Consider the following 12,414-nt stretch of genomic DNA (forward strand, 5'->3'; position numbering starts at 1 on the left):
AGTTTGGGTTTCCTGACCACAGCTGCTGCGCCGAATGTATTAGTATACAGTAAATGTGCATTATATGTGCCGGTCAATTGCTCGGGAAATAAAATGAAGTGAAGAGACGGTAATGTAAATGGCTTTAATGTGAACTATAATCCTCAATCTGGTTTGACTCTTAATATTTTGCGGTACAAAGTGACCCCTTTTATACATTAACCTTAATCACTGGTGTTAATGCGGAGAAAGAGGTGCAAATACGCCGTGACCCGACCCCCTTTGGCCATTCTGGGGTGAGGTTTGCTCCAGCCCTCTGCCCTCCTCTCCCCTCGCCACCATCTCCCCCCCACTTCTTTTCCCCATCTTTCCCCCGCCCCACTCACACTCACACACACACACAAACCAAAATAAAATAAACAGCAGCACAATGGATTTTTGACTGAAAACTTCAGTGATGTTGTTATCAATCTGGCGCAGTTGGAAGGAAAGTATAAGGGAGGCGCAGGCGGGGAATGATGTCCATGCAGGTATAATGTCGAGGGTTTAAAAGTAAAGAGGCCGCTTTAAGCAACGATTTTCCAACCAAACTCGTTAGGTGCAAATGTCCACACCAAGTGCAGCGTTGAAAGAACATTCTGTGACATTCCATCAATACACCTCTCAAATTAAACCTCTTTCTTAACGCTCACTCCTACACAGGTAATGTGATTTGATTCCCAGCCTATTACTGCAAATTTAGCTCAAAGACGTGTTACAGAGAGTGTGGGGGGCGGGGTATGCTCTGTGCTGGGGCTGATGATGGCGCGATGTACGTGCGTACTAAATAGCAGCTCCGCATTAACACTCGGTATCTGGCCTCATTCATTGTATCTCCGTTAATGCACCTGCTGGGGTGATTGCTGAGCGCTGTGTACAGTAGTCAGGAAGATGCCTGACAATGCAGCCCTCAGCTGAACACAATTCTCTCTCTGTGCACTTCAGACTACGTTGCTCAAAGCAAATTGCCTTTTCCACAACCCGTTTACAACCGATTGCACTTGCATCTGTCGACCCTTGAAACAACCCCCTTTGTACGTTCACTCAATCTGTAAATCCGGCACCTCCCTGTCGTCTTGTTAACCCGCAACATATAATTCCGCACTGACATTACTGTAAAATCTATGTTTTTTAACTCAATATTATTATTTTAAGACGTGACCATTAATGTTAACGATTTAATTATTGCCTTGCATGTATAAAACATGTATATCAAATGAATTCGTGTCGTCACTATTTTATATTTCTATTTAATTCCCCCTAGAAATAAAAACTAATTTCCCTGAATTCTCCTATCGTTCTACATTTCATTCATGACCTTGCAAAAAAAATGCGGAGCTTCCAGGTACTGTCTCTCAGATTCCTGGCGATTTTGTCTGTACAGTTTCCTGGTTTTGGTCAGAGAGGTGACACTATTGAGAACATGCTGGCCCCTCACTGCCTCACTTTTATCAGTGTTAACCTCACTGATGGTCCACGCTCAGGTCCTGACGCCTTGGGATGTCCTCTCGACTTGAAAGGCCCCGTGTAAATGTAATTTTGTTGTTGTTAACGGTGTAGAGAGAAGATTAACACAGGACTCTTCACATTATATCTTGACAATTTGGTGAGGGCTCAGCTCTACAGTGGTGCTGAGTGAACAGAATGTCTGTTTGTTGTACAGTAGTAATTTACTGTATGAGCCACTCAATTCATTCTAGTTTCCATATTTGTCAGTTTGATCCGGATCTGAGTTCTGCGACATCTGTCTCTCAGCACCTGCATATGGTCTGATTGCCCACAGAGAGAGGCGCCAGAATGTGACTCTGTGAATGTGGATGGATAACAACTGTAATTAACTGCAATATCAGGGTTTATACATAAGATAGGGGGATTCTTAAGGGCACTAATCTAATACCTCACACATGGTAGCGTCCACAGTGCTTACATGCACCATCCTATCAAAGGGGACTTTGTAAAATATGTAATTTTTTTAATAATGATTTATGGCGAGAAATTGTGAGAATTAACATCATAATTCTTAGTTTGGTGTAAGAGACAGAGTATATAATATTATTACTTTCTCATTGAGAAGATCAATGAAGGGACAAAGCTGCCAGTGCAGGACATCATTCAGATAGGAAAAGAGCCAGAGAAGACGTAGTATGAAGACATGATTATGTGACACCAAGTTTGGTGGATAAAAAGCTAGAGATAGGGTTTGAAAGTTGATATCAATGTAGCCGACCCTCAGCCAATTGTACTAAACTATTGCTGATGGAGCTGTAAGTCATCTGACTCCAGGCCAGTCGACAGGTTTTAGCCTCTCCAGACATCAGCTCCCAGTCACACTCACCTCTTGCCTGTTTAAGAGCTTGGACCGCAGATCACTACTGGTTCCCAGCCCAGTGACAGTGATGATAAGGTTCTCACATCACATTGGGCATCAGCTTGAGGCAAAAGGCAATTAACTTTTTGCACAAATATAGTTTACAATCAGAGGTGCACTTTAATTCAGAAGTTGAGCTAATTGTGGATTGCAATAGGTCTCGTTCAACAAATCAGTTTTAATTAAAAGTAAGAGCTATGGAGTTGCGACGTTTAGCTGTGAAGCATGAGAAGTGCCCATCCGCTCCTCCAGTAATCATTCCCACCAAATGCTCGCATTAATGGTCAATAATTCTAGCTAATCATGCTGCAGAAATGCTCCCTGAGATGGTCTATTAAAGCTAACAGAGGCAGGCTGTTGACACGGGAGGGAACCAGCTCGCCTTTGTCCCGTTTCCTTAACAAACTCTAACCTCGCTCCCGTGTCAGTGTCTGTCAGAGTCTGTAATTAATTAGTTTGATTTCTAAACTGCTCCCAAATGAATGGGATGATATAATTAGCACAATCGATAGATAACAGGCTACCACTTTTACAAAAGGCGCCTAGCTGTGAACAGCACATGAGAAGCACGATCACATCCCAGCCCAACAGGTTAACAATAAAAAAGGTTTAATTTGAAGTCAAATCATTGCCTTTACAGACCAAAGTGTAGATTCCTGCAATTATCCACAATGTTCGTATGATCCACAAAATATACCATCAATTCACTTCACATTATACCCTGTGAAGCGCTTTGAGACGTCTCAAGGGTGTTGGGGTGGGGGAGGAGGTAGGCTGGGCCTGAGTTGAGGTGTGGGGGCTGATCTTAGCTGTTAGTTGATGTTTTAAAAAGAACCATTTGAAGTCCTCCATCCCACATCCAAAACAAAACAATAATAAATTGGTCATTTTCAATCCACAACTGTTTGGGGGACGCTGCTGTGCGCAATTGGCTGCCGCGTTTTGCCCACAAATATATGGTCAATTCACTTTACTATTCTGTGAAGCGCTTTGAGATGTCAAGAAGACTTGAAAAGCGCTAAATCAAATGCAAGGATTATTATTATTATCATCAGAAGAGGCCAGAAAATTGGGAAACCAATTCCAATCTCCTACCCTAAATCTGAACTTCAGCAGTAACAAGGAAACGTCACTCGGGGCCCTTCTCTCCTCGTTTATCTGTTAAATTTACATTCCACTGTCTAAACTTTCAATTGAGAAGTTAATAATCTGACACAAAATCGATATATCTCACCCACTGGGTCCCTGTGACCACTGACCTTTACCATTAGTAACAGCTAATCGCCCTGATCAGGATTAGTGTGTGAGTGATACAGGGACTCATGCTTTCACCGCGTTAACTTTAGGATTACAATGGCTCTAGAGATTACAGATGGTTAGTATCTAATCAGTGGGTCTCACTGCTGCCAGGATTGAATTCTGGGATAGGGAAAGGTCAGAATTGGTGTCAAATCCCAATCGGGACTGAAGTTGCTGGAAAATCTTTTTTTAAAAGTTCCCCGGCCGCACAGCCACAACCTGCCTCAAAAACGTCACCCATTCTCCTCGTGGTGTGGAGTTTGTTACACGCCCGCCCACCCATATAACACAGTACTCTGCTCCACTCTCACCTCTGTGACATGTAATTATGCCGTGTGTGCTGTCACAATAAAATTATATAATTGTTAAGATGTAAGATAGATTATAATGGGCAAAATGTACGGGGAACTATCAGCCGTTTAAACTGAACTAGTCTGAGTGACTGACAAGAATGCAATGACAAACAGAAGCTATTCAATATCTGATCACCAGTACTTTCTGTGGTGCGCACATCAGTCCCAACGTGCACATCAGAAACAACAGTGAGTAGCTGTGAAACGTTATTGTTTAAAGCCGTGCGACAATGGTTACTGGTGGTTCACAGAGAGCAAACTCTGGCAACACCAATGAGAGAATGTCAAACATATGCACAAGGTTGTGAAACAGAGCACACAGAACACCCCCCCACCCTTCCCCCACGGCCGTTTTGTATTTGGTTATTTTAATGTGTGGGGTTTGTGGTATATAGCAGATGCGAGTCCCTGGACAGGAATAAATGTACCTGGTTCCCAGCAGCGCCCCACACGTGTACAGTGAAACTCTGAGTTGCCAAACTATATACATGTTAGCTACCAGCTTCCTGCGCGAGAAGTTAGCATCGTAATGTGATATAAGTAACACTTAAAGCTCATTGACATGACTTGAAGGGAAACAATTGTTTACCGTTAATTAACAGCATTTCCTGTCCAGACTTAAAACACTTTAAACAACAATTATAGCGTATTTGTCTGTAAAGGAGGGGGAAAATGGTGGGGCTGAGAGGAGACCCTTGTTTTTCACAAGCTCCACCCAAACGGGGACTCCGTTCTCACGCAAATCAATTTAAAACATCGATTACCGTTAAAACATATATACGTCGGAACAATTCAATTCCTAAAATCGGTTGTGATTTTCTGTCTCTCTCCGGAATATCCCATCTATTGAATCATGAGAGTGAAAGAGGGGATTTTGAAAGGGACGTTAGAATATATAGAATCTAACGCATGTGTCTGGGCGAGTGTCTCCTGACCAGGGCCCAGTGTGTAGGGCTGAGTGTGTAATGGGAATGTGGCGTTGATGGTATGGCTTCACTTGGATGGCTTCACTGTGACTAACTAAACACACACGCACTCTGCAGTTGCTATGGAGCCAGAATCTACAAAATAGCAACACAGGAGGCGGGGGGGGGGGAAGCCAACAGATATTATATAAAGCTTTTCACACATTATATACGCCCGCACGTGACCAGGGACGAACCAAATCAATGCAATGTGCGAAGGATATTGAGCTGTTTAAATCTGAAAGCGAGAGTTTCCTTATAGAGTGGGTGTCGCCCAGTTTAAACTCAAGTTACCCCAGTCAAATAGCGGCTCCTAAAGCCTGACAGGGAGAGAATGATTATCTGGTTATTGATTACATTGAGTTTGTGGTTTGATTTGGCGGTAAAGTCAGTTTAAATCTTGTTCTTACTCGAAGGTGATAATACACACCCAATCTTAGGGTGACTGTGCCTGTGTGACTGTGCCTGGCATAGTGAGGTGTCTCTGTCTCACTGTTTCTCTCCCTCTCTCTTATCCTCACTCTTAGTTCTTTCTCCCTCGCTCTGAGTGCCCCTTGCTCCGAATGCTTTGATGAAAATGCTGCAGTTTCACAGAACAGCAGGGAGACTGTGATCTGATGAAGCTGCCACAGAACATGAGTGTATTCATTTCATGCTCATAGGACAGAGCGAGACCCTCCCTGACAGCGAGTGGTTTAAAGTCACGTTTAAGAGCTGAAAGTAGCCAGTGGTGTGCAGAGACTGTGGCACAACTGAGCTGGGTGGAGGAGTTGGTTTTATATTTTTGGGTCAGCCAGGTGTCTGAAACATGCGGAAATCCATCACCATGGTAAAGAGTACCCAAACTAAACTGAGATTTCCATGCATCCCACCTACACATGCGCCTTGGGACGTCCTCCTGACGTGAAAGGCGCTTTATAAATGGAATCTTGTTGTACACATGGAAATCCCAGAGATAGATTTCAGAGAGTAACACTGTAAAACAAGAGCAGGCTTGATTACCAGGACCATCTATAAATTATCACTTTGATCTGCAGCAATCAATATCAATGTTTCCCTCCCAGTGCGATGCTGTGTGTGACGGCTGGAGAGGGACAATTCAGTACTGGGCGAATGTGGCCTGTGCGCTGTCAGTGCTGTGGATCCGTGTACCGTATTCATTTCAGGGAGTGGTTCAGACTGAAACAGAGTTCGATGGAATAAGATGTACTGCTATTGGTAAACATGCCTCTGTAAAAACCCGGTTGGTAATTGGTTGGTGGATCAATTTTCGGGGGGTAATAACCCTTCAAAAATAATGATTTGGTCACTCAATCCATGATTGTTTTTGGGAAACTGCTATATGTATCGGCTGCCATGTTTTGCCCACAAAATACACAGTAAATTCATTTTACAATATATTCTGTGAAGCGCTTTGAGACATATCAAAGACGTGATAAGGCGCTATATCAAATGCAAGGAATATTATCTTGTCTGACCGAATTATGGAAAACTGTGGCTCTTTCTACATGAAATACAAGATTTAGTCTCAATCCAGCCCTTGCATTCAGCGACTAACGATGCCTAATGATGGGTGAAAGGACTGAATGCGCAGGGCAAACTATAGAGAAGCTTAAAATAAAATAAAAGCGGCCACAGACTGGGGAGAGAGATTCCATTATCCTGTGTGCACCAGAGCCCGCGGCACAGAGCTGTGAGGAAAGTGCTGCTCTGGGGGAGGGTCAGGGGGTGAGGGCAGTTCACAGGGCCTTGCCTTTTCTTATGCTAACATATATACAGCTCTCAAACTGCTCTGTAACTAACCCACTGTAATCGCACCTCTCTGTGTGCAGGGAATGTGGGGCTGCAGCTAATGGCAGTGCCTTGCTGCTCATACACAAGCCATATTCTCTCAGCTTTGCTACATGGTTTATGCAGCGTTAAATAATCTTGTAAACTTCAGCCATGGGTCTTCTGCTAACTGTCTCGGATGGTGGCAGGTTGTTAATGAATGGCGTGGGATGTTTCTCTCCTCAGTGAAATAACACATTCCTGAACCACTTCGCTTTATTCATCGCAGTCTGAAGTGATGTCACACCCTGCCATGTTCATCATTCATAAACTTGTAAAATAATTTGGATGGAATCAGGGAATTGCAAAGGAACATTGAAATAAATGTGTAGTGAATGTGTCTTTTTGTAGGTACCTATATTGTAGGTAGACCTCTAACCAAAGGGTTACTATATGTTACTGTATTTACCTGAAAATCAAAAGTAAGAGGAGAATGAGAACTGACAATTCTATTGGATCTTTCCTTTAGACTCCAAGCATAAATGGTGGGATATAGTGATTGGGGGAAAGAGAGGGGATTAAGAATGTTGTTCAAGAGTATAGTCAAAACGTCAATGTTCGTAGATAGTTTTGAGTTAGAGAGAAAGGAAGCGAGGTGTTAGAATCCCAGAGGACAGGGTGTACAGGCTTTTCTGGTGTGTTTCCGAAGCTTGCTCCTCACCCACTTCGGGGAGGTACAGACTGCGTCAGGACATGGTAATGTAAGTGGGTAAGAGCCAGGGTTTACAATCAGGAGGAAAAGGTTAGACTCAATTGGAGTGTTTTGTGAATGGTTCATCACTTGGTGACAACCTCTGACCATCAACACTAGCCTGCAGCTTAGCACAGAAAATAGCTTTTACGCTACCGTTTTTTTGTGTAAAAGCTTCATTGAAAGTGCAGAATCAGTGCTGGGTTTTAAAGTTGCCGATTGAATGGTTGCTGTGTGTGGGTAGTGACAGCGCAATTGCTCTAATGAAGAAGCTAACACTGGGCTCGAGGAATCCATGGTCTCCAATGAATCAGAGTATAAATTATTCCATTGGAGTGAATAGGGGAAATCCACCTTATATCATCACCACTAAACCCCCTTTGACGGTTAGTTTATGTGAATGTTTCCAAGCATGTGTGGCTTTAGGAAGTTCCACTGAAGAATATACAAAGCCTTGTTGGGTTGCAGACAGCGATATATTACCCAGAAGCGTGAGTTTATAGAGATCCAAGCTGAGTGTTGTTCAGTGGGAACACTTAGTGTCTATCTGAAAAAAAACTCTTCACTCAAATTTGCCTTAATCTAAGCTCGCCTAGTTTTTCACAGCTCTTAAAATTAATCTAGCTTCCTCACTAAGTCTGAATTTGATAATTTTCCAGTTTTGCATGGTCATAAATGTGTTGACACCAAAGACACCAAAGCGTGTTATAGCCTGAGACCACGTGAATTTTAGGGCTCTGATCACCCTGGGTAAATCTGGTCCACTTTGCGTAAAGTTGCAAAGGAAATCCTCAACCACTTCACGATGCCAGGGATGTTGCAAAGGCAGTACAGGGACTTCCAAGCATTAAATCCCCAGAGCAAATCTCCGGCTGTTAATAAAGTGATTTGAAGATTGAGAGTGTTAAATGCTTGTATTGGCAGTCTCAATCAACTGCCGTTAGTTATTAAAATGTACCTTTAATATCAGCCTTAGGGATCAAGATGGGGAACCCTGCTGATATTGACTAACTCCAGTGCAATTTGAGCTTTATAAAGCAGGAAGCCATCAGGTTCAGTCCCTGCTCAGTGCTGAGTTGCTGATGTCAGCCAGGGCAGAGGGTCAGGGCTACAACTGGCCTTAGTGCCCCGGGGTCAGGAAGGGAAAGCCCACTTCTCATGATTGACCCCTGCTGGAAAGTGAGAATGTGTGCCACATCACACTGGGAGAGGGTGGGGCTTGACACTGGAGCACCCCCACCCCCCCACACACACTCCCGACACTGATTGGCTGATCGAGGGACCAAAGGCTGGTCGGTGCCCCTAAGAATGAGCCCCTTTAGGCCAGGAGAGGAGAAAACTTAAACTAATCCTTTACAAAACACCAGTTCAATGGCTGAAATTTCCATTTTAAGAGACCTGAACATGAATTATCTGCTGCCCCTTCTGACTTCAAATTATACGCTTGATTTGTCCAGATTTTTCAGTCGAGTTCACAGCCAGCCAGCCAGACCTTTGGTAGGCATTGAGCTATCAGGGAATGTGCAGACACCCCGCCCTACAGCAGAGCAGAGAATGTCTTTGTTACCGCGACGTTTGCTCCCATGTTTGGAAGAAAATCAACGCAGATTATCCTGAGAGACGTAATTTCACAAAAAAACTTAAACTTGTTATCTTGTTTCCAGTCATTTCACGCAGTTTGCGATTTGAGTTTTTTTTGTTGTTGTTTGGTTGGTGGGGGGGGTGTTATTCTAATGAAAGGACCCGCTCCTCAAACACATCAAACACCAAGTTCAGTATTTGCATAACAAACAGACACCAACCCAGGCTGTACAATAGTCTGGAAAGTTCTCCCAGCATGTCACCTCAACTTCACTCTGGGAGCTCGCTCAGACAGCAAGGATGGAACCTGGTGTGTGGGGGAAAAAAAACTTTCACAGACAGCAAACAAACTCCCTCGGCTCCAGGAAGAGATGCCAGATTTCTCCCAACACAACAATGCATAGATCAGTCCCCAGGTCAGCCACTCATCACCAAGCTGTGCGGGCAGTAATTGAGATCACAGGAGTGGTTTGGGTGAAGTGTCCTTCAGACCATTTGATTTCATTCTTCCAGAATGACAGCTCCACAACTTAATTTAAGTTAGAAATTTGAGTATGACCTACTGTGTGTGTTTGTGTGAGTGTGTAACTGTGTGACCGAGTGTGTTTGTATGGCTCAGTTGACAAAATTGCCGCACGTTGTGAAATGACACCAGACACCCTCATACAAACCCAGGCTGGAACCTTAGCCTAGAGACAGAAATTTGATGTTTAGCTCAGGATGGTGCTTAGCTGTTGGTTTATGCTCTGCTGAGATCTCATGAGGTGCACACCTCATTTACATTTATTTCACAACCTGACAGTAGGTGATGGTTAATTTTGATGAGAATCATTAATCCAACCTAGAGCTAGAATGTAGTCTGCGTGTAAATGCTTAAATTATTCTTTATAATAGCTAATATTATTTTAGTATTTTAATAATTTGCTTGCAAGTCACACATTTCTGCTTGTCACTTCTCTTTTTACAAGTTTACAGAGCTATGGGGAGAGAGCGGGGGAGTGGGATTGATTTGGATAGCTCTTTTCAAAGAGCCGGCACAGACATGATGGGTTGAATGGCCTCCTTCTGTGCTGTATAATTCTATGATTCTTGTCTGCTTTGTCCTACTCCCGGGATCACGAGAGAGTGCAAGTGGAAACATCCGGGTAGTTCAGTTGTTTGGACATTTGACCTGGTTCCTGGAGATTTGGGGAGATTTCTGGTTGGTTCCATCAGCCCTTAACTATTGTCAAGGATAATAACATGATCTAATTTTCTGCTCCACACAGTAAGCACATTCAATGGTGACCAGTGTGTCTGACTCACAATGAGGCCTGAGTTGCAATGAATATCCGAAACCCACATGCAACCCACCCAAAGGCTGTATGTCCTGAGCTGCAGGATTATCAGTGCAAATGCTATGATACTAATGGCTTGGGAAGGGATTGCATTGTGCTGGAGGCTACATGGATTGTTACTCACTGTCTCCTCAAATCTCATATCCAGAAAGCAGAGTTAGATATGGGGCTCCAGGTTTACACGTTAAAGGGTTTCAATTCTGATGTGTAATCGAGCCAGACACCTGGTAATTACCAACCAAAGCAAGAACATTGAAAGGAGGAGCCAGGAGAGTGCAACAAAGAGGCAGTGTCCTGGGATCGGTCACGTTCTTCTCAACAGGCCCAAACTTGCTGTGACAACCTGGGAACCTGCTCCTGGGGTATTATACTGAAGATGTGGCTCAGCCTTTCCGCTCTGTGCTGTAGGAAGGAAACCTAATGATGTGAGAGGAGCACAGGAGCAGCTGAGGTGGGGGCGCTTCCAATGCAATCTGTGATGTGGAAAGCAGATCAGGGCAGTGCCTGGATTTCTGGAACAATGAGAAACAGCACTCTCATCACCGGCAATTCTAATCTTCCTGACTCGCATATGTGCCATCTGCTCTCTCTCTCTCTCATGTTGTGGAAAATAACCTGACACGTTGTGTAATTAGCTGTTGTTCTCTGTGAGGCCCAGAGCTTCCAAACAAGTGTACCTACGACTCAACCTAGCCTCGCTCTGATGTCTGTACCTGGGGTGGTGGGTTTATGTGTATATATAGGAATAGGAGTAGGGCATTCAAACCCTTGAGTGTGTTCCGCCACTCCATTCGATCATACAGACGTGTGTTTTATATATATATATATGTATGTGTGTGTAAACATATGAATTTGAATGCACACCTACAATTGATGACCCATTTACCTGCCTGTCCCACGCTGCAGACCTGGTACAGGGAAGGCCAGTGTGGAGTGGTCGCTCACAGACTCGTTGCCCGTGTCCTGGGACTGCATCTCACAGACAGACATTCCGTGATTCCGCAAATCAATCATCTCAATATTTCCATCCCCGCATCTGTTCTCCACAAACCATCTCTCCCCAGATATCCCGCGGTGTTTCTGCTCGCTGGCACCTTTCCTAGTATCGGTGCTGTGTGTGAGAATGGCTGTTGCTGGAGATCTCCTGGTTACTGTGTAATGTGGTTGAGGAATGCCCTGTCCCACCTGCTCTCTGCTCTGAGGGCGCGACAGCTGCAGAACCTCACAATCTGAACAGTTTATTCCCTGGAATATTCCGTGCCTGGATTGCCGATGCTGCTTGTTGCACAGGGCATGGCACCGCTCTCTGATGCCATCCAATGTCTCCGACACACAAACTCGCTCAAAGCCCGGATCACACAGAGGCTGTCTGAACATCCACAAACCGGTGTCTGATGGTTGTGTGATCAGTGGAAAGAGAGAAGGGACAGATATGATCAGGGAGGAGTGAGATTTTCACCTTATTCCCAAATCAATGTGTGTAATAATGATCATTTTAAAGCAGAGAGTAAGTAGCGGGTCAGTGTGAGGAAGCGAGTGTGCAACAGTAGCTGTGAATGGCTCCGATTTTGCAAATTAATCAGCAATAATCAACTGGAATCCTCTGGGATAATTTAGTGATATCTCTAGTGTGTACCCGAGTCCCTATTCCCAGTTACTGGGCTCGGAATGTACATCTTAGAAAGTTACTGTACTCAGAGTTCAGTTTGCCCGTTGCCCGCTGTTGACCATAGGTGTCCACATGGATTATTTCCCACGTTACCCTATTCGCGCAAACTCTGAACCAAACCCGGATATGTTAACATTGATCAGAATTAAGTCTGGGGTTTGAAAGTCCAGCGAAAGATTCCACCTGGACAGGAAGCAGACAGACAGAACGAAGGAATTTCTAATCTCTTTAAGGTGAAGGTGCAGTTACATTATACTGTAACACATCTCACAAACTGTAAAGCATTCACACTGACCAGTGACC

The sequence above is a fragment of the Callorhinchus milii genome, unplaced genomic scaffold (genome assembly GCF_018977255.1).
Source record: "Callorhinchus milii isolate IMCB2004 unplaced genomic scaffold, IMCB_Cmil_1.0 Scaffold22, whole genome shotgun sequence".
NCBI lineage: Eukaryota > Metazoa > Chordata > Chondrichthyes > Chimaeriformes > Callorhinchidae > Callorhinchus > Callorhinchus milii.